The 23,754-nt window shown below is 39.6% G+C and overlaps 1 protein-coding gene and 2 long non-coding RNA genes across 5 annotated transcripts in view; 1 reads left to right on the top strand and 2 right to left on the bottom strand.

Moving 5' to 3' along the window:
• The window catches only part of fbxl17 (F-box and leucine-rich repeat protein 17), a 235,529-nt gene that overhangs the window by 46,065 nt on the left and 165,710 nt on the right, over nt 1-23,754 (bottom strand). The gene's annotated exons all lie outside the window — the stretch shown is intronic.
• Nucleotides 989-21,067, top strand: LOC116690117 (uncharacterized). The gene is made up of 3 exons (XR_004332173.1): nt 989-1,073; nt 5,364-5,367; nt 21,056-21,067. It is a non-coding gene; the product is annotated as an uncharacterized LOC116690117 (long non-coding RNA).
• Nucleotides 994-8,804, bottom strand: LOC116690115 (uncharacterized). The gene is made up of 3 exons (XR_004332171.1): nt 8,795-8,804; nt 8,400-8,405; nt 994-1,075 (listed from the first exon to the last, which is right to left on the bottom strand). It is a non-coding gene; the product is annotated as an uncharacterized LOC116690115 (long non-coding RNA).

The following is a 23,754-nucleotide window of genomic DNA, read 5'->3' as shown; positions in this document are numbered from 1 at the left end:
AACTGGCTGGAATATGGGGGTGGGAAGTGGATTATTTAGTAAAACAATGTTTTGTACCCATCTGGAGTGATGTTTGCGCAGTTTGGGGAATTAGTACAATGCAGCCTGCTTAGGTAAGGTTGAATCATTCATCAAACTGGAGTTGCAGACATTTTAAAAACCAAGGCCTGCTCCCAGTGTACAACACAATGCCTCAGAGCCCCGACACGCAGGAGATGCTTTTTTTTTTGCTGTGCAGTCCCACAACATGCTGAAATCTTCTACAACCACCTTGCTGTACTTTCATTATGTATTTACTGTAGTTACGCTGCTGAAGTTTTTTGTTCTATCGTGCTAAAGAGTAGAGATGGGAACATTAGAGAATTTGATTTTGTTCTTTGAGATTGTTTTTAAATTCTAAATCGATTAATTAATCGACATTACATCATGACTTCGGGGAAACGTGCACGCCGACTTTCTTAGCCCTTGTGTTGTCTTCCCGTCAACCGTAAAAAAAACAACGTTTTTTCAACAATATCTCCTTTCCCCATATTTTTTGTCACTTTTTCAATGTTGTGAATGCTTTTTTTGAAATGTTTTTGGTGTTTTTTCCCAAAGTTTTTATATTTTTTTAATGGTGATATTTCCAGCGCTTATTTTGACGGCACATTTTTTTGTGACAAAAAAAGAAAAATTACTCAAAAATGGGTCAATTTGACCCAAGGACAACATGAGGGTTAAGCCAAGTGGCGTGTTATCCGGTGTAATCTGATCTGCTCCTGCATAAAGTTAAAGAGCGTGAGTAGATCATATCATAATACTAGTTCACACTGTAATATTTGTATTATTTTTTTTGTGTGCTGCTGCGCATCCCTGAGTGTGTAACAAGCGTGTGCGTCCTGTGCACGAGCCTAGGCGCATTTTACTAATGCGCTGTTAAAATAATAACGAAATGCTGAGTTGACATTAGAGGTTTTTGTTGGTCAATGGCACGATCCCTTTCCGCTGTCTCAAGATAGCGATACGCCAAGAATGTACCTGAACACACCTCCCTGTAAGACCAGCAGGCCTATGGGCGCACAGATGGGCAGAGGGTCTAAAAGACTCTTGTTTCTGTTTTTTTTCTGTGCAGTGCCGGGTGCAAGATAGGGCTCAAAAAGTCTAAAACCTTTGATATTGTATAAGGGTGTTCAGCTTTTTCTTTCACAGGGGATTTTTGAGTCCAAAATGCCTCTTAATACCTTTTCCCTTGAGATGGTTGATTTATATTATTTCTCCTTCAGGACAGCATAGTTGGCTCTTCTAAATGAATGTGATGTAAATGAATTAAATACTGTATTAGGACATTAATTCCTGTGCTATCTTCCCTTTAGTGAGGCCTTTAGTGCTAAAACTTGAAAAATGGCCACAGACGGCTTGCTTTGCCAAAGAAAAGATAATAAAAGCAGAAAATTCTCCCCCCACCGTTAAAGCTTTTTTTGAGTTTTTCCTTATCCGAATCAAGGATAGAAGGAGTTGTATGCTGTACAGATTGTAAAGCTTGCAAGTTTGTGATTTGTGATATTGGGCTGTAGACATTTAAATTGATTTCTTTATAGCATTATATTGGCCTACTTTAATCATTTATTTTAATTTGTAAATTGTTTCAGAATTGTAAAAGTAAAAGCCTTTGTTTTTATTTTCATTGTTTCTTGGCCCCATGCTTGTTGTCTTGTTGGCAAAAGCAGCACAAAGCCGGAATATAGCTTTATTTATACTTTTCCTTTACGCCTCCTCCCACATTTTGTTTATACATGCACACTTTGCAGCTGATACCTGCTCACATGTAAACACAAACACAAGCGTGCCAACAGCCGATACCACTGACACATACACACCTACTGTCGAATCCGTTCACCCTCAGCATCTCCCTTCACAATCATCTCCACAGCAATTAATCAAAGCTTGTTCTTTTTTCTTCCACAAGTTAAGCCTGTCACACTTACCTCTCACTCTTTCATCATCCCTTGCTTCTTAAAGAGCCACGTGGCGGACAATATGAGCCCTGCGGGGGCGGCGATATGACACAACGTCGACAGAAAGTAGCGGCCGAGGTTTAAATCATACTGACATGCAGATTTATCAGTGTTTAACTTGTCCAAAGTGTCTCGTCTAGTTGGTGCAGATCTGACTGTATGAGCTGGTTGGCTTTCCTCTGGGAGGGCCCAAAGTCCCAGCCAGGCTCAGCTCAGGTCTGTTCAGCTTAGTTCAGCACACAGTCACTGCTACAACATACACAGACGTGGAGCGAGTTCACTTCACAACGGGTCATATCCACTGTCCCTTTCGAAGGCCAGTTTCACGAGCTTGACCCTAGTTCCATCACAATAGTGATCACATTTGGAAAAATGCTTTTAGTTATTAATAGTGGAAAAGTGAGCATGTACAAAAAAATCCTTGAAAAGATTGAGCTATTGTATCATTCCTCCTCCCAGTTACTCAAAGCAAATCAAAAAGCAACCTGGGAAATGTGGAGAGTCAATAACTTAAACACAGGTAGACATGTCATTTTTAAATTAAGTGGATAAAACAAAATGGTAAAATCCTAAACTTTATCATAAAATGAACTGCCGGAATGCACCGTGTCATTTCAGACTATTGATACAGAACAGACCCAAGAAACAAGTAAAGCAATACATGGGATCTTTATGAGGTTTAGAGTAAAGAAAAGCAAAATTTTGATCATGAAAAACTTTAGTGTTACTGAGCTACCACATGACTGTTTATGGGCCGATTTATGGCTCCCAAACTTGACCCTGCAGTAGCTTTCCTGTTTTATCTTTATCCTCTCAAATATGTTGCATCTATAATGACCTGGTTCATTTCTGTCTTTCTGCATATACTATAATGACAAAATGATGCAGTGTCTGTAATGCTTTAGTTTCTTGCTATAAAGAGTTCCAGATAGTTGTTGTTAGTCCCCTGACAATCATGCATAATTCATCAAGAATACAGAGCACCTCCTGCGTGCAGGCTACGCACGCACACGCACACACACGCACACACACACAATACTGTACATGTGAGTTCACATGTAAACATGTACATGTACTGCCATGCTGCTGTCTGATTTTGCATGATGGATGTGATGTTAAACTGGGAAGGATTGTGGAAGGAACGGTGGTTGGAAAGAAAGCACAAAAAGAATAGTAAAATGAAAGTAAGTAAGTAAGGCCCCGATGAGGGACAAAAGGCAGGACTGATACCAAGTCATCATGGACACAATTTATCATAGGACTATGTGGTATATGCCTATTAAGGGAGCCCTGATTGAGAAAGTTCAAAAGAAAATAATAACTGTGAATTGAAAATTCTGAAATGCACTTGTTCTTAACCTTCCCCTTTCTCCAGGGCTCCCTCAATCCATGTACATCTGAAAACGTGAGAACTGTGAGAAACACTTATTCCCACAATTTTGACCAAGTTGAAAAGTTTGTGTTTAAGATACTGCAAATAACCAAGGGACAAAATAATAGTGTGGTGCCCACAGAAATCAATGTGATTGTGAAACTGCCAGACCAAAGTGGAGACCTGCCTCATTCTATCACGTTTAATCAAAATCCAGTGAGTGGTGACTGAGATATCACAAGTGACGGATGGATAAACAAACAACCAGATTCTCAGTCCAAGACAGAAAGAGCCATTTGCCCATAGACACAGAGAGAAATGTGCATAGGCACAGTGAACCTTATAGCAGCGAGGGAGCAATTCAGAGATGGAAGGCGACGGTGAAGGGAGGGGGGGAGAAGGTAAGCAGTCTTGTTGCGCGAGGCGACAGGGGGTCTGCCTTTAGATGGATGGGTCCCAGCTATTGATAAGGTCAGACCTCATTTGCGCCAGACCTTTTACATTTTGCGAGATGTTGGCCTAGCCATTGGACTGTCAGGAGCAATTCGTCCCTGTGAAAAATGGACTGGCTCATTGAAAACTGTGACTCCATCGTAAAAGCATGAGGCCTTGGCGCTGTGCTACTGTAACTCGTCATATAAAACCCTCCAGCCCAGCCTCTGCCTATTTCAAATATCCACTATGCTGCACATCATAGCAATATTGTCTCGATGTCCGGATTTTCTAGCTCGTTTTCCCCAACATCACAGGTTGTCATTCTGGTTGTTGTTTTTTCAAAACCTATACTCAGGTGCAACCCACCAGTGTTTTCTTTCAACTGATCTCCCCTATCTATTGCTGTCTGCCTTTTCCCTGATTATAGCACAGCAAAAACACACAACACAAACAAAGGGCCTTTCAAGTAAGAAAAAAAAACCAGAGTGCTAATTTAATTTACCTGGCAATCAGGCTTTCACAGCGAACATAGATCAAGACTATGTGGATTATGTCAAGTTCACATAAGGCAGAGAACATCTGATGTGTAGCTGCGTGTGATGTGTGGGTATTTATGTGTGTGACACAGTGGCATCTCTAGTGAGATCTGACTGGTAATGTAAGAAGGGGTAGCATATTAACCTCGCAGGGGCAAAAGAACAAGGGGGTACAAAAAAAAATGGTGTGCAATCAGAGAAGTGGCATGTATGGTCAGAGAGATGGCATCATTTAACCCTTATTGACCCAAAGACTCATCATTCCTGTGTCGGCTACCACCATCAATAAAATGTTGCATTTGCAGAAGGTCCCGTGCTTTGTGTAGACATGTGCCACGGATGTTGTTACAGTGTGTATTTTACAGTATGTACAGACATATTTCACACATTTTAAGATTAAAATCGCCTCATTATTCTTGCAGGTTTTCCAATTTTATAACTTAAGGCACCTATGAAAATGGGACTTTACTTCTGAGCACATTTTCAATCTATTTCTTTCACAGAGCTTGTGTGGCCTGTATGACAAAGCTGTGCCTAAGTGGTAATTCATTTACTTGTGGGAAACATTCAAGGCCCATTAATTTATGCAGTAGATGCTTATACCAGCGTAAAGCACATTTCCCTAGACTGTCCAGCACACAATTCAGATGAGCACGGCATTTAATTTGTTTAAAAACCAGCCGATCCATGTCAGCTTTTAATCTAAAATACAACCACTTTTGATTAAATTGGACTTTGCGCATCACAAACAAGCCCATATATAAAGTGTAAATGAATTCACTTTATTTGACTTTTTTTCATCCGTTCATCATTAAAGTACATAAAAAAATCTGACCCATCCTACTCCTTTGAACAAGGACATATAACTTGAGTCCGGAGGACTGTAACTCCCTACACTAAGACACCAATCTGGCAAAACTCCAAGGCACAGTAAAAACAGCTTCCATAAAATAAGGCTACCATCAGTGTTTCAAATATGCAATCCAATTGCATCTCATCAGCCCACTGGTCACTTCCATAAAAGAGTGCTGTCTGCACAATTCCCCAAGTTCAGGGTTTATTCAACAGCATTTCTGAAAGGTTTAAGACACAACAGATGAGCTGGTTTTCACCAGAGAAGCTGTGCACCGAGCATTCACTCCCTAACAAGGTGAGAAAGCAGTCCTGACTTTGAGTAGAGGGCATTTGAACTATATCTACCTTAAACAAAACTACAGATGTACTTTCAGGTCCAATATGCCTATTTAAAAAATATGCTTCAGCGACAGCAGCACAGAGCAGTAACGGTACATTGTTACGGATCAAAGCAGCAGCGGCCAACTGAAGATAATGAGAGGGCTGCATGTTGAAAAAACACTGGCATTGACTGTGATGAGTTCTACAAAACAGATGAAAATGCTATGGGCACCAGTGTTGTGTGTGATGCTGTATAGAGGGAGGTGTCTTTCCAGGTAGAAAAAAGTAAATCCTCTAACCCCATCCACCATAGACTTCAGACATCTAGCATGACTGAGGCTGATACAGACCTCAGGCAAATAGACATAACAGGCCAGATTGGTGTGTCTGCATGGCCTGGCGTTCCCATGTTTACATTGGAACTAAGTCCCCATTAGTCATTAGGGGTGCAATGGAGAACCAAATCGAGCGAAAGACACTGTCATGGATCCATGCAAACATCACATATACACGTATGAATGTATATCTTAAATTTTTTGTCAAATGTCATTTTTGACAAGAGGCAAAACACAAAATAAAGCCTCAGTGTTAGACGTTACGTGTATTTGCGGGGTATTACACCCAGTTAAACAAACAACAGTCGGTTTGTTGAAGCTAACAGAGGAAAAGTTTCTTTTTCTAAGGTAGTAACTGCAAGACAAATAAAGTATCTGTTTGGGTAGGAAAAAAGAAAAAAGCTGATCATACTGAGGGTCAGCTAACTCCTCTGGCTGTAACACTGCTTCAGCTCTAACCTTTGGCACGTAGTGCACACGTTTCATGAAAACTGTATTAAAAATGAAAACAAAAGTGATGGAAAGAAAAGGAAAAAAAGTACTTAATTCAGAAGAAAGCAGCTGCCATCTAGGTAACCACATACAGTTGTTCTTCCTGGCACTGTGTGAAGTTAATCGTGCGTGAAAATGGAGGAGACAGTCATGGACCAAATTCCAGCAATGTAAGCTTTCCATGTCAGATCACATTATTCCAAACTGCATTCTACCAATGTCTATGCAAAAATATGTATGTTCTTTCATCAGGATAGTGAAGCGACTTAAGCTGAATTCAAGCAGTGCAATTAAGTTGCCATTCAATTCAAAAATAATGTTCAAAATGCTCAGACAGAAGTTCAATAACTATTAGCGAATAATAGGGGGGAATGGGTAGGAATGTATGTATTTCTATGTTTTTGTTTTGTTTCAAAAGCAAGAAAATGTCAAACCTGCTACCCTTTGTTATTCCCAATACAGCCTGTAATAATTTCTGAGGTTTCAGCAATAAACATATTTGAGAAAAGAAAAAAAAAAAAATATGTGCATATATATATATATATAATATTATATATATATTAATTATATATATATATCAATTAATATATGTAGTATTTTTTTTTCTTTTATACACTGTGTATATATATACACATGTATACACACACACACACACATATAATATACACATATATATATATATACATATATATATATATATATACACATATATATATATATATATATAATATATATATATATATATTATATACACACACACACACAACACACAACACACAAACACACAAATATAATAATAATAATAATAATAATAATATTACATTGCCTGAATAGCATTCAGTAAGAATTATGGGTCCAACACAATGAGATTCCTCTCTGCCTTCTGCACAGTTCCCTGTGGGCATGATCGGTTCCTGGTATATCATAAAGCTGCAGTACACGTATCATATCCTTGATTCTGGCTGGCCATGACGATAATATTGTCTTCCCCTGCATCTCCCTTTCCAGGCTAATAGCCTGCTAGCTCTAGCGTAGGTGGCTGGTCGACCCTGACTGCTGCTATATCGGGCACAGACCTCTGAGCTGAAATCAATAGCCGGTGCTGAGGATAGAGCTTGTTTGTCACCCTGTCCCTGGTCTGTCAATCAACATCCTCCATGTCCTCCATCCGCAGCCGCCATGTAACCTGGCTGTTCGGTTGTCCGTGACAAAGCCCTTGAAAAGACATACTGTCAGATAATTTGCGATTAGGATGCTGCTAATTGCAAGATCCATTAGCTCAAATGTTTGGTAGGGAAGGCAGGCTGTAAAATGTGGATGGCATTCAGCCTGCAAGATGTGGCAGTCACTTGCATTTTTGCATTGATACATTCATTCATTATTTTATTTAGCACTGTCTAACAGTGGTGATCAACCTATCGTTCAGTAACACAACACAAACATACTGTACAAAAGAGTTAATGTAAGGTTTACAACATTGTAGTATTCCCTTGTAAACACAGATCACCTGTAAATGCCATTAATCATGGTATTTTCTGAAAAAAATGGTTATTTACTGTAATGATAGATCTATGAGAACATGTTTAGCCAATGGGTTCTATAGGATTAGCAACTAATCTTGTGTCAAAAAACGTACAACCTTAAATGGGCTGCTCTTTTAAAAGGGCAAGGATCAGCACACTTCTCATCCACAATGTCTGACTCATTACTGGGTTTTCTGTGGGATGATTATGTAACACATCAACATGGCAGGTCTCTATTGCATTATCATCAGCCTGCGTAGCCAGCTTTCTTACTAGAGGAAAATATGCAATTGTAAAAATCTCTACAAAAAATTAGACTGAAAGATAGATTCATTGGCCATACTGTATGGTGTGTTTTCACAAAGTAGTCTATTTAGTTCCTTCTAAACCTCCCCACTATGTACTGCATTTGGTCAGCTGTTAAGTGAGTGAGTGAGTTAAGTTAATCTATATAAAGAAAAGGAAAGTTGACAAGGGTAGCACCTCTCTGTAAAATTTTAACCTGAAGCGTTATGAGGTATTTGCACAAGACAGACAGCAGGCTCTCAAGAAACATTGCTGGTGCTCAGAGGTATTTGGAGGTGGCTGCAAGCACTTTGAAAGAATTGATAAAAGCTAAACAAAAATAAATAAAAAAGACACTGCCCAACAGCTTTAACAGCTCATTTGAAAGGGTGTCAAGAACCACCACCAACTCCACTTATCACAGGATGCTGGCACCTCACTCCCTGTAGGAAATGTTTCAGCAGAGTGGTTGAAAACCAATCTCTCCTTGAACACAACATTAGGACTGACTTCTGGCACATGGCGATTGACAGAAGAATGTGAGAGAGCTTCCTTTAATAGAAGCTGAACAAAAGGGAGCACGGATCCAATGGAATCAACTCTTCTCTCCCTCTGGAACCACTGGAACCTCTCTTGGAGGAAGTACTGCATTTGCTTGACTTGGATTAACTCAGACACACCTGCCAGTCCCTCTCAGGGTCCAAGCCTAAAGGAGCTGTCCCGGGTAAGTCACTGCATCTTTAACACAGTTCAGCTGAAAAAATCTCCTTGATATTTGGGGATTGATTGAAAGAGCCAGTAGTACCTGAGTCCACTGTTGCTCCCACATTGGAAGGCAATTGAATTGAATGAATCTATTTAAACTCTGTTGTTAGAACACACTACACACAGGCCTGAAATTCACACATGTGCTCTGGTCCTATACATGCACGAATGGAGAGATGTCAGAGTGAGAGGTCTGAGACTGCTGGACAGGCGCCTCAAAAAAGCATCATGGCAGTGCCCAGGAGGAGAACTGGCACCTCGCCAGCAACCAGTCCATGCTCCGTATTTCAGCGACCCTCTGGTTCCCGACCCAACTCTCTACGGACTGAGCTCCTGTCACCCTGAAATGGTGGTGTGAGTGTTAGAATATGTTCTTTTGTGGCCAGGTTAGCTCAGTCGGTAGAGCAAGCGCACATATATAGAGGTTTACTCCTTGACGCACGGGTTGCAGGTTTGACTCTGACCTGAGGCCCTTTGCTGCATGTAATATCCCCTCCCCCATTCTCTCCCCTTTTATGGCTTCATCTGTGCTTTGGAAATAAAGGCCTAAACACGCCCCAAAAAATAATCTTAAAAAATAATATGCTCTTTTGTGACTTATGAAGGTCAATGTTGCCATAAAAACACGTTTTGTGAGGACCTGAGGATGCAGGGAGGAGTTTTGTTATTTTAACAAAAATAATGGGTGAGTTCTTCTTGACTAGGTTAGGGACGACAAAGGCACATGGTATTGCCTTATGTAGAGGAACGACAGACCTGCATGCAATTGCATTATCATCCACAAGTAGGATAGTGGTTGGCCTTTCTGTTGGGTGTATATATTTTGACTTAACCTTAATCACTAAACAAGCCATTGGACATTTGTGCAGTCTGTGTTGATCAGCCCTGTCAATCCCCAATGTGAGTCGAGTGCAGATTTGAGTCGCGTATGCGTCACTTTGCAACGAGTGAAGATGTGAGTTCCGCACGCATCACTTAGCAACAAATAGCCTACAAGATGCCAACGAGAGACTTCTGTAATGTCAATACAGTAAAAATGGATCTACTTAACGAAGTTGGTTCACTGCTAGCTACAAGTTAGCATCAAACACAACAAAGGCTGTCAGTTGAATGGCATTTGGAGCTAACGTTAGCAATCAAACAACCATAGATACGTAGCTAAAACGTTTTTGAAATGAATCCCATCTTCTGTTATTGTTTGTAATGAAAAAAGATTATTATTCCATGGATTTCACAAATTTCAGTATGACACGTTATGCTGTAAACCATTTCAATCTGAGCATGCGGGCCTCAAATCTGCCCTCAAGTGACAAGCCCTAAACATCCAATGTGCAAACTGTACAGAGTTATCTGTTAGCTACCTAGAAACCAGCCCCAAACATGTCTATGTAACTGTCCAATCAACAGGATTTCCCTCAAATCACTGTATGTTCCTGAAACAAAATCATAAGGTGTCAAAATAATGATACATATTTCACTCGCCTCCCAAAACGCCCACTCATCTACTATTGAATTTTCACATGCAACCTACAATTTGTTTGATGAGTGGTTAAAAACACATGTTCATAGAGGGCAAAGCTTTGGGGAAGGTCAGGTCAGTTGATAATTCTACAAGTGTTTGGGTCTGGCTCTGACTGAAGTGACGTAACCTCAAATATTTGGCAGTGGATTTCACTTTATATCACACACCACACCCACACACCCCACACACACACACACCACACACACCAACACACACACACACACACCATCATCCTCACATCCTCATCAACCCAACACTACTATTCATAAGGCCTATATGTTTTATGATTATACAAACGTTTTATAGATTAGAGCTTTTAAGACTGTAGGGAAGCGTTTGTTAAAATGTGACTTTGGATACTCCCAACACTGAATCATCCGAGTCAGTTCAGTGTTTGTGTATCTATCTTAGAGCACATGTGCAAACACTCAAATGACATGCACGCTCATGCATAGACACAAACACACACACACACACACAGAACTTGCCATGGTGCCTCTACTCAGAGCATATGGTGGAAATTTAATATATTTTCCGAATGTCAGCGACGCCTGTTCACAAGTGTCACCGCCAAATCCCTGCTGGGATTAAAAAGAAAAAATTAAAGAGCGAGCCAAATGAAACCAAATACAGAGCTCAATTTTGACTTCACCATTTGGAGGAGAGAATTAAGGGAAACAAGTCTGTGATCCTGAGAGATGGGGAAAAAAACCTAGAAGTAAATATTGATATGTGAACAAATGTAAATCAAGTACAGCCTTAAATGGTTTTTCTGTATGGCTAGGCACTTTACTGCACACACGCACACACAAACACACACAGACACACACACACACACACACAAACACACACACACACACACACACACACACACAGAGTGTTTGCATGCATGCATTTAACGTGAACATTCATTAAGCCTCCAATTTCTCCGGTCACAAGAAACATTTCAATAAAGTCTCTTAATTAACATGCACACCGATTAGAATGTCATGTTTCAGAATGTGCAGCAATCTGTCTTCCTGTCACTCCCTCCTTCACACACAAGCCTCCCAGCCAGTGACTTAATGGCTTTTTTCACCTGCACTTAGCAATGGACTATGGTCTGTGAATAATAAGTGGGAAGAAAGAGTAAAAACAGGAGAAGGGGGAGACTGAGTAGGAGTGAGACGGAAAAAGAGATGTATTTCATGGTTTGACTGTCAATGTAAATGCCATATTCTATTAAGCATCTCATATTTCTGCCCCCATTGTAGTATTTCTCTGGAAAAAGACAGGACTGATATGAATGGATGTTGTCGGCATAGGCCTACTTGATAATTAACTGAATAGCAGGAGGAAGTGGAGGCAGCCACTGAAAAGTCCATTTCAACCTTTTTGACTTAACAATAGAGACACACACACAAACCACTTCCAATGTATTCTCTCAATAAACGATACAGCTGGCTCCAGTCCCATTCAATACGACATAATGCCTTTTTTTCTAAATACATTTAAGGGTGTGAGAAAAGACAGGTTGTGTGCATCTGTACGTTTGTGAAAATGTACGTATAAATTCATTTTGCGGTGTTAGCCAGAAGCCAAGGCCACTCAGATACATCTGACTGTACTCCGAGGAGTGGAGAAATAGGTGTCGATAAAATGTGTCTCATGCCACAATGGAGGCGCGTTTTCTGCATTCCAATGGGGCTGCTTTTGTTGAGCACCTGCGGCACAGCCCAGCCGTACAGAGTGGAGAGGCACTCAAAACAATCGACGGGCCCCCGGGTCTCACAAACACAGTCTTTAGAGAAAATGGAGGAAAATACACATCCACAATTACAGCAAAGAAATGAGGTTTCATTCTCATTAGTGCTGGAAATACACTGTTAATGTCTGCCTTGTGTGTGTTGGTTGAGTGACTGTACTCGCAGGCATGGTGATGTATGTCTCCTAAATGCTACAGTACAGTTGAAAACATATGACTGTGTTTTCAGACGACAGCTACAATTTCCATCCCACAAATCGTTTCAGAAAGTAGATGGAGGAAAAAAAACAAAATGACTATGTCATAGCCTATAACCAAACAATAAACAGAAAAACACAGAGCCTCTGTTTATATGTGCTCCCCAGGGCATGTCTATTGGCGTGAAGCAGAATCCCAGCTGCCATTTTGGTGAGTTTATAGCTCTGTAAGCCTGTGTTTCTGTGTGGGTGTGTGTTTATGTAAAATCTCTCATGAGGCATAATGTAGACTAATAGGAAGTAATAAAGGTAATGTTGACCTTGTAATAGCTGTCTTCCTGCCAACCCCCGGGCCTGAATGGTTGCCTTTGTGTGATACAGGGTGCTGTTTAGGCAGATCACATGAAGGGTTAACCAAACCAAGAGCAAAGAAGACCTTTCTGTATCACAGCACTGACTTGATTTTTGATTTTGACAATTATTTATTTAGTTTTTCAAACTTCTTCTTATGTTGTTTGAGTGTCATGCATAAAAAAACTTTATGCGTTGTGAATATTAATTATCTATGTACAGGTCACTAACCACTTGTGGTCTCTCACTTGGAAAGCTACTCTGGTTAAAAGAGAGCAGCAAAAACATATTCTGGTGTCACTGGACAGTGCATGAGGTGTATTAATATTTCATTACTTTGGCTGACATTATTAGCAAATTCGTACTGCAATACACTATTTTTGCTAATGAATAGTGTTATGTAAGTTACCGCTAATTTAATGCAAATGTCTGCTCACATATTAAAGACACTTGAATATTGGCTTTGACAATACCTGAAAACTGTATTCAGCCACTAATGGTTAAGTATGGGCAGAGGCAGGTAGGTAATTAGAATCCTTATTAGTAGTACATTTTTTTACTACTTAATAATTTATTATTATTATAAATGGCAACCTCCCCTTGGAGCCTTGTGCAGAAGATGCCTGGGAATTAATTCAATTCAACTTTATATATAGTATCAATTCATAACGAGAGTTATCTCGAGACACTTTACAGATAGAGTAGGTCTAGACCACACTCCAGAATTTACAAGGACCCAACAGTTCTAGTAGTTCCCTCCAGAGCAAGCAACAGCGCGACAGTGGCGAGGAAAAACTCCTTTTAGGAAGAAACCTGGGACAGACCCAGACCCAGGCCCAGACCCAGACCCAGGCCCAGACCCAGGTTCTTGGTAGTCGGTGTCTGACGACCGGTGGGGTTAAAATGAAGAGTGTCAATAACAGTCACAGAAAATAGTAGTTTGTAGTAGTTCTTTGAGTTAACTGCATCTAAAAAAAAAAGTCAACTCTCGATGGCGACAAAAAGTCACTGTAATTCACTTGATGTTAAATACCAGCAATTACTGTCAGGATACTGTCAAGGAATTCGAGGAATGGGCAGACGATAGACAAAAAAAACAACCTATAAATTATTAGCGTCCAATAAAGCTTTTCTGTTTGTACTGGAGGCTACACGATAATGAAGCAGAAAAGCAAGGTCGAGTTGCGCTGTGATTTTTCCGCTAAGGTTACACGCCTCAACGGGACAATGCAGCAGATGAATATTCTATCTGCAGAGGCAGGCAGCCTTGAAGCAGTGAAGTCCAGCAGCCGAGATGTTCAAACACTATTTATTGTTTGCTCTCCCGTGCTCACCTTTTCATGCTTTATCTGATTCCGCCCTGGTGTCTCTGTGGGCCCGACACTACAGAGCCTAACCATAAGCTTTGAATGGCCTTGAAAGTAGAATAGAAAGGGGTTGGATCTACATAATGCCTCGTGCCCTCCACATTGTATTCTGGTTGAAATAACACTTGTTTAAGAAGATTTTGCAAAAATTCCACTGCCACATACTTAATTCTGGTGACATTATTTTGCTATATATATATATTTGATGTCAATGTATTGCAGAATATACTTACTTGAAACCTACTAAACTTGCGCTTTAATTAGTCATATCTCACAATTTCAAGAATGCCTGAAAAAGGGATAACTGTTGATAGAAATAGTACTTTTTAAAGTCACTCTTTATTCAGCTTGACCTGGTGGTCTGCAATCACTTTTTCTTTATGTCCACCTTTCTTTCACTCCACACATTAACAGTAAGCATGTAACGCCATGCAACCAAACGCACTCAGGGATGACACTCAGACACATCAGCAAAAACACAAGCAGGCCTCTCAAGTGTCTCTTTCCAGCGTCTGGGTGTCAGACATATAATTGAGGGCTTACAATGTGCTCCCCTTCTGCTAAGCCTTGCTATCTATCAGGCCACACGCTGCTCTCACAAACTGTCCTCCACTGGTACATATCTGATTACGGCTCCTCTGTAAATGAAGCTTTACAGGACGTACCGATAACAGAATGAGAGCGGATAGGAGGAGGTGAGGGAAAAGAAAGATTACAATATGTAAAGAGGAGACAAGGTGTGGGCTGAGTCCAGTACCGAACAAGACCACCGAGGTGGGGACGAGTGTGGGAAGAAGGATGAGGCAGAGACGATAGTTATGTCATGACATGCCGCCTTGGAAGTATCACATAAAAAGGGCCATTTCTCCTTTCACATCGATTAAGTATCCATTTGCTGAAAATGTGATCATTTGACATTTTTTCAGATTGACTTTCCTGGCATCACTGACTTTAAGAATGGCTCCTAGCATTCATACTTGAACCAATACTGCTTTACAGTCATTTTCCCTTCAAAATGGTCTTGGCCATTCCCAGTATCTGGACTGCTTCTTACTACAGATTTTGTCAGCATAGCGAAGGGGACCTACCTTACATACATCTTGAAGCAATTATTTCATTCTGATTTCAATTAACTTTGAATGAATCCACATTGTATATTTTATATCATCCCCAGGAGTTTAATTAATCACTTTTCACCTGTTTTTACATTCATTAACCTGAACTCATAAGCCAGGGCTACTCTACTGGTAGCCTTAAGTCATTTTAAATAGTCTCTTTGATTTGTTTTGGGCGAGTAATTGAAAGCAATATTAATTTATTTTACACAAATGCGAGTGCCGTGGGATATTCTCCTGAAAAAAAAAAAAAACGAGTTGTTGTTCTCAAAGTTCATAAGCAAAAGATTTAAGTGTGTGAGATATACAGGTACACAGCTTTCTGACAAAACCCAGTCTTGTTTCCAGAAAAGCATTTGTCTGTCTACATGAAGACAACATACTCAACTTATGACGCTGCTTTTTGGAGCCAAACCTCCTACAATTATTGATCATTTTACTGTATGTTTATAATGAGCTTCCATCCAAAATAACTCTTTTTACGTGGGTGCAGCAACCTTACTGCCAATTGAACAATCCCATGCAGATCTTACACAATATAATAAACACACTCATGCTGAATGAAGCACAATGCTGTGTTGCAGTAAATCACAGCTGTGCCACGACAGCAACGCCCCACTGCCTTCCATGTTTAAAGAGCAGTGATTTACATATACCTTTTATCATATGATTATACTATATACATACACACACACAGAAAGTATAATGGCAGGGTTTCTGCTCTGTTTTATAGGCGCCATTGATCAAATGATGAGGGGGAAGGGCCAGCATCTCTTGTGGCATTGTGGCTGTTTGCCAGAGTTGCTGTTGAAACACATCTAAGAGTCATAAGCTAAGCCATTTAAACATGGCCGGTGCATTATGTATTATAGCCCCTCCCTGACAACTGGATGATGTACAGCATGTTTGTCAAACAATGGAGTAACAGCAGGAAAAGACATCCTATGGACAGAGAGAGAGAAAAAAAAGGGGATGAGGGTGAAAAAAATCAAAGAAACTGACTTCAGGATCCAAAGAAAAGTGAGGACTGAGAAAAGAAGATGAAAGAGGATATTAAGAATCCAAATGAAAAGTGGCCTTTAAGTACAAATAGATTTTGCATTTAGATATTCCGGTAACCTTCCTGTAAGCAGGAAAGTCCTACTGAGATAACAATAGGGATATTCTCTTGGACAGCAGCCACCAGGGTGGACTAATCCATGGCAACGACAGGAGGTAAATGACAGGTCAAAGGTCATAGCCAGCAGGAGGAAATGACATCAGCAGGAAGTATGAATAAACAGTGGGGTACAATGATCCAATACAAGCACTGACCTTGCAAGGGATTAGCAGTGGCATTATCTCAGAAATATACAGATGTATAAAAAATGAGTCAGTGGGTGACCTTCCAAAAAGAAACTTTATAATTTCCAGTTTTATTGTTAACTGAAACGTAGACCAATAATCTAAATAATAGCATTGCTATTAACTTTGCAGAGTGCTAAATTTATTTTAAATGGCATTGTTCAAACTGAAAAAATACTTTTTGATTTGATTTGAAAAAATTTTTTTTTGCAAAAAAAGAAGCGGGAAAACTGATTTTTAAGGGCTTTTGGGAGGGTTTTTAAACCTTGGAGGGCCTGGTTAAATTAGCTTTTTAATTTAAGTAAAATCCTTGGAAAAAAATTTTTAAAAAAATACACGACAAAAGTTCAAGTGGGTTCCCTTTCCGCGTTTTTCAAGTTTGAAAAAGGCAAATTTGAACCCAAATGAGGTGCAATTTTCCAGCCCCCGACATAAAATTTTAAAAAAAAAACCCGTACAAAAATTTAAAAAAAAAAAGAAAAAAAATCAGATAAAAAAAAAAAGAAAAAAATTTCCAACCCTTTTTGGATTACAAGTTGGAATGGGCCATAAATTTTTATGTTTCTTTCTTTTTAAAGCTAAACCTTTTTAGGGGGGTTTCCAATTTCCCAATGTATAAAGCCCTGGTCAGGTTAATCCCGTATTTTAAATTTAGTTTGTAAAATGTGTGCAAGCTGTTTTTTTTCCCTTGTTGGGTCTGTAGTAAACCACTCTGTTGGAAGCTTTGGAAAAGGTCCATCACTTTTGGGTACATTGCGACGCCCCTTTTTAGTGTTTTTTGGGGCTCAGTTGTACAGGAATTTGTTTGTGGCATTCAGATAAAAATTTGTATTTTATTTGGGGAAAAAAAGGAAAAAAACTTGTCTTAGGATCTAACAAAAGCCCTCAGTTTTGGAATAATTATATTAAAATAAATAAAAAACCCCTTCCCTTTTTTTTAAAATTAAATTCCCCCCAAGACCTTGAAAAAAAGGCTGAAAATCACAAAAATTTTAAATCCAAAAAAAAAATTTTTTTAGAAAAACGAAAGGGGAAAATCCCCTAATAAAACAGCCCGGGCGGGGCCAAAAAAGGATGGAAAAAAAATAAGGAGCTTCATGTACATTTCCCTGGGCATCCCCCCAAAAAGGGTGGGCAAAACATTTTTTAAGAGTGTGCAAATATAGCCCCCACAGCAGGGGGTTTAAACTATTAAAACCCCCAAAATCGGGCCCCAAACCCACCCCATCAACCCCACATAACCTACAGGCCCATTTTCCATTCACACCTAGAGAGCGAAGGGAGGAGGAAAGGGAGAGGGGACAGGGGGAAAAAGAGAACGGAGAGAAGGGGAAAAGGGGGGCCGGCAATGCACTTTGAAAAAAAAATGTAAAAAAAAAAGCCCCCCAAGTCATTTTGGCACTATGAGCTTTAAAAACCCCTTTGCTTATCAGTCCCTTATCCCGGGGCAAGGGCACATTTGGATGTGATGGGCCTCAGAGAAAAAATTTTCCCTACCCTAGACGACACACCATCTTTGCATGAAAGTCCACTTCTTTTAAAAAAAAAAAAAAGGTAGCCAAAAATAAGGGGGACTTTTTAAAACCCCACAGTTTGTGTTTTGAGTCCCACGGGGAACTTAAGCACGCTGTATTAAAATACATGCTGAAATGACGCGAGGCGAGAGAGGGGAGAGAAGGAGGCAGAAAAAGGAGAAAAAGACGAAAGAGAAGAAAAAAGGCCATTTATAGAAAAAGTTTCATAAACCACTTTGTCCATTGAGTTTTTGGGGTAGGTTTTTTTGTGTTTTTTTTTTCTAACTTTTGGGATGCCTGAATTTTCCCTCGGGATTTAAAAAAAGTACCTATCTATTGTTGCAACCCTATCTAAAACTAAAACATCATTGCATCCAGCAGCTTATTGATACATGATAAGACCCTTTTGTACTACACACACCTTTGTACATAGGCATACATACATCTGTGTACACAGAGACACACATTTCCATATGAATCTGTATATAAACACACAAACCCAAGTCATCTCAATCCTTCTTCTCCATGGACTTAAGCCTAAAATAGCAGTGGCTTAAGCATTCTTTTTCTTTCAAAAGTTACGGCAAAGTATGCATGCTGAGATGTGATAGTGTGAGTGAAGGAAGATATTACCATGAGCTCAAAAGTGCATCTATAATATGTGTGTACCGACTGTGTGATTGAGTTTGCGTCTGAATGCAAACGGGACTTGCCTGGTTGTAATGCCTGAAGCAAGGGTGTGTGTTTGTGTGTGTGTCTGTGTGTTTTAGTGAGTTAAAGAGAGAGAGAGAATTAGTGTATGAGTGTGTTTGTGTGTGACCAGTAAGATGGTAGACAGCATAAGCCCCAGCCTTCACAGCTTAAGCCCCCCTCACTTTTCTCCCCCATAAGGCAAACAGTGGATAGACCACAGGGCTTAGCTGGAGAAAGAGGAGGAGAGGACAATATATGGAAACTAATTCAATTTCAGCCTCTTTTGCGCTGCTACCCAATCTGCAAATACCACCACAGGCTGATGTAAGGAAATGGAAATCTCGTCTTATATACTCAACGACACACACTATGAAGAAGCCGTAGATTGGAACCCTATGGAAGAGTGCTTATACACTTCAACAGCGGTCATCCAGTTAAATGCCTTCCCTCGGTGAAGGTTCAATCCAGCCTCTCAAGCTGTTTCCGCTCCCTTCTTACCTGTCACCCTCTCAATTTTCCTGAATATTATCTAATGAACTTTCCAAACTTGCAACTGGTGGGAAAACTGTCATCCCGCTTGGCTGCTTTACAGTTTCCATGGCTTAATCCAAAGGCAAACTTTTGCTTCTGAGACGAACATTCTTCACTTTGGATTTTTTGGGGTTTCACTTGATGTATTTTTAAACATAGTAGTTTAAAGAAAAGATTAATTCTAACATTGATTTGCATACAAGGAAATAGATGAGTGTTTTGTACTGCACTATATGCATTTAGTTAAATTCACATACAGTGGCTTGTGTAAGTTTACCCACTCATGCTAAAAGAGGAATGAAAAACCATCTTTTGGGAAACTGATCTTAATGCCTTGATTAAAAAAATGTAGGGAAATCAAACCTTTTGAGGACCAATTTATTTTGTGAATGAAAAATGTATTGTAAATAAATAAATGTTCTTCCTTAAAATACAGTGAAAACACACCCCTATGTTAAATTCCCATAGAGGCAGGCAGATTTTTTTAAAGGCCAGTTTTTTCATGGCTCCAGCATGCTATGCATCCTGATAAAGTTCCCTTGGCCTTTGGAATTTAAATACACCCAATCATATCACATACCCTTCACTATACCTTGAGATAAGCATGGTGTTATTTCAGTTAGCCTAATAGCTGGTTTGATTTGCATTGAGAGATGATCTTATGGAAAGTTCCCCATGCCGATCTCTATGTATGGTGAATGGTACGTGATGATGGGGGAGTTATTTTAATTTCAAAGGCCAAGGGAACTTTATCAGGACGCATGGTATCCTGATCCATGAAATAACTGGCCTTTAAAAAGAAAAATCTACCTGCTTCTATGGGAATTTAACATAGAGGTGTGTATACTTTTGCTCCTGTATTTTAAGGAAGAACATTTATTTATTTACAATGCATTATTCATCCACAAAGAAAATGGGGGGTCCCTTTAAAAAGTTGGATTTTCCTAATTTTTTTTAATTAAGGCATTAAGATAAATTTCCAAAAGATGTTTTTTTTTTATTCCTCTTTTTCATCAACTTTATGGGCGTGTAAATGTATGCAAGCAACTGCACCATTAGTCAACTGATTGACCGCTTTCTATCATTGTAATATGAATATCTTTGGCATTTGGACTGTGCGTTGGCTAAAACAAGACATCTCAAGACATTATTCATAGACTGAATAATTATTTGATCAATCGAGAAACAAAAAGGTAGAATAATTGATTGATTAATGAATTAACTGTTAGTTGCAGCCCTTAATAACGCAGAGCAAATCTTAGCCCCCATGCTTCAGCATCCAGGTGGTCTTGCAGGAGTACTGGGGTCCAGCTCTGAGCTTGATGTAATGCTGGTTGTTTCCCCCGTGGCTCAGGTAATCTCATTGATTCGCAGAGATAATAACCCACTTTACGAGCCTTTGCCCTCACCATGTCCAGTAGCACTCCGCAACATACAGTTTCTTACTCTCTCCGTCCCGCCAGCTCTCCTACCCCTCAAGGAGAAAACGCACAGCTTATGAATTTTCCTAGTAGGTGCGATTTTTGTGTACTACTGCTCCATTGATTTTTAGGGTCTTGGCGTGATATGAGAAAGGGTCATGGGAGTTGGCCTATGGGCTTGGCTTCCTCCGGTTTCATTGTTTTACGCTTAATGGAATCGATGTCAGGTGGAGTGTGCCTGGGTAGTTCTCCTGTCAAGTTGTGTCCTGATGGTAACACTCCCATTTACACATACGCATTTAAAGTGCCAGGTTTTACCTCTCCAGGATCAAAGATGGCAAAGATTTAAAGCGACAATATGTTGAACTTTATAATCTACGGATCCCCCCTGGGGTCAGCTGAGAAAAAAGCTAAACCGTGTGCACAGATTCATAATCCGTTCCCTTAGTTTTACAAATGTAAGCAAAGTTAGAAAGATATTCACAGATTCAAACTTCCGGGATCAATTACTCTGTAGCGAAATGATATTATATCACAAATGACTTTGATCTTTCCCAAAGTAGTAAGGTTAACAACCAGCTACAAACTCATTTTCATCAAAACGAGCCGTCCTCCAACATGGAGAAATAAGATTGGCCTCTAGTAGCAGCCAGCGGTGCTTAGGGGAAATATTAATTTAATGATTAAATAAGGCAGTGTCTCCAAGCTTACCTTAAATATAACTTGTCTCCTGCTAGTTGTACTACAGCACTTACTTTTAAAAAATAAGTTTGGAGACACTACCTCATGTATATGAGATTTTCCCAATTTATAAATATCTGTATTTTAGAAATAGTTGTACTGTTCTATAAATTTCCTTTCAACATAATTATAGATGTATATATTTTAGTTTTTAGTGGTTTTTGGTGGTCCCTAAGATGGATTCAAACAAACACAATAGGTTTGAGTAAAACTGTCTCTGCCATTTCCAAACAAAAATGTATTAAAAGAATTACTTGGGTTTAAAAACACCACTGTATACTAGCGTCCATGAACATTAACAGCCCCACCAATACTACTAAACTGCAAACCAAGACAACCATAACCTTGCCCTTACTCATCACAAACACACACACACACACACATCCACCCAATGGGGATACAGAGAAACAAAGATTGTGTATTGACTTGCTCCCATTTTGCAGCGCGCATAAATCCGCTGTACTGCTCCGTGCATTTTAATCGACTGCTTTAAGAGTTACATTATTTAACTACTGAATGCCAGACAGAGAGGAGCAAACAAGCTATTACACTATCTATGTTTACATCACATTATGTTTTACAGCACTTAGACTGTAGGCAGTGAATAACTAAACAAACAAGATGGAGGGAAAACACACAGATGTTTTACAGAGAAAGAGAGATGCATGTGAAAGAGAAAGAAGACACGTTTTCTGAATATAAAACATAAAAAAAAACTTTGATCACAGGAAAAAGAACAAAAGAAAGAAGACAGAAAGAGCTCGAAGTTGACGTATGAGAACAGCCGGCGCATCAAAGCTGCAGTCTCTTACATCGTTACCATAACACCATGAGGTTTGATCATGCCGCATGTAAATGATAACTGATGCTCTCATTCTTTATCGCAGTGATTCCGATTCTATGTGACATTTTAAAAATGGCACCATGCGAGGCAACCAGAAACGGATCCCATGCTGAATGGTTTGACGTGTACATCAATCCCATAAATATTGCAGAATAATAAAAACTGAATACTGGCTTAAGGTTAAAAGCTAGCACAATAACTCTTGAGCCTTCAGTACACCCTAATGGACTCATCATACTGCATATGGGAGCCTAACAATCACATGTCATTTTCATAGTTGGTAAGATTGTTACTGTGCTGTTTCAGATGCTTTTATGCAAAGTAACCTCACCTTGTAAAAAAAACACTATGATACTCTGGGGAATGAGTGTGTATCAAAATGTCCCCAGCGGCAAGAAAAAGCTGTTTAAGTATACGCAAGCTCACACAAAGGCATGTAAACAGGCACTGAGTCCCACAAATAAGCACACATCAGTAAAGACGCACACATCCAGCCATACTTCATTCTTGAGGTTCCGCTCAAGGCGGCAGGGAAGCCCCATCTATCAACGTTCAGTACATTTAGAGTAAAGCGCCTCAGATGAAAGCAAGAGCTGAGAGATGAATGGAAAGAGGGATGAGAGGGGAAAAGAGAGGGCGAAGAAGGGGTTTTGTGTTGGAACAGGGTTCATGGCAGGAAAAAATGGAGGTAAAAAATGTGCATGTTAATTATGTGGCAGCCATGGAGGGGTGATCAAAAAAGAGAATAAAATGTTAAAAGTTGAATGACAACAATAATCTCACAAGCTGACAGATCGGTAAATACAGATGGACATAATGAAATGCACAATCTGAGTAGCTCAGTCCTTCTTATACAGCAACACAACACAATCCCAACGGTCTGGAAGATGGGCTGTCATTGTCAAGATATTCTTATAAGGTGCAATATAGATGCAAAGTAGGAGGACGTATGTTCAGGAAGTATATTTCCCACTTTTAATTCCCATGAATTATGTCCTTAATGTTCTGCAACATGGGACCACAACAGAAAATGGGTAATTTAACTTATACTATATGATTATGTTATGGCTATTAGTTTGAATGATTTCAATTTTGTGTCTGCTTTTTTAATTTGTTTGGTAAAGCAGATTCAAAATTCAAAATAGTTCCTAGATGCACATTGGGAACTAAACACAATATATGCAGGACAAAATTGACAGGAAACCTAAAAGTAAACTTATTGAAATTGCTGAATATAGTAACAGGTTTTTAAAAAAACATAAGTTAGCTTGGCATCCAATTGCTGCTAGCAGTGTACACAAGTGAATTCTGTTTAAAAGTGCTCATATTTTTTATTGATGATTCAGCCAAGAGAATTTAATGCCCATCTAAGACTCAAAACGCCACTCAGCTAACCCTGTCTATGCCATAAATGAATAGGACTTAGACTTCTATCAGTCTGGAAGCCTGAAATAATT

The sequence above is a fragment of the Etheostoma spectabile genome, chromosome 5 (assembly GCF_008692095.1).
Source record: "Etheostoma spectabile isolate EspeVRDwgs_2016 chromosome 5, UIUC_Espe_1.0, whole genome shotgun sequence".
Taxonomy (NCBI): Eukaryota; Metazoa; Chordata; class Actinopteri; order Perciformes; family Percidae; genus Etheostoma; species Etheostoma spectabile.
Note: the sequence above shows the minus strand (reverse complement) of the source record. Positions and strands in the feature narration are given on the sequence as shown.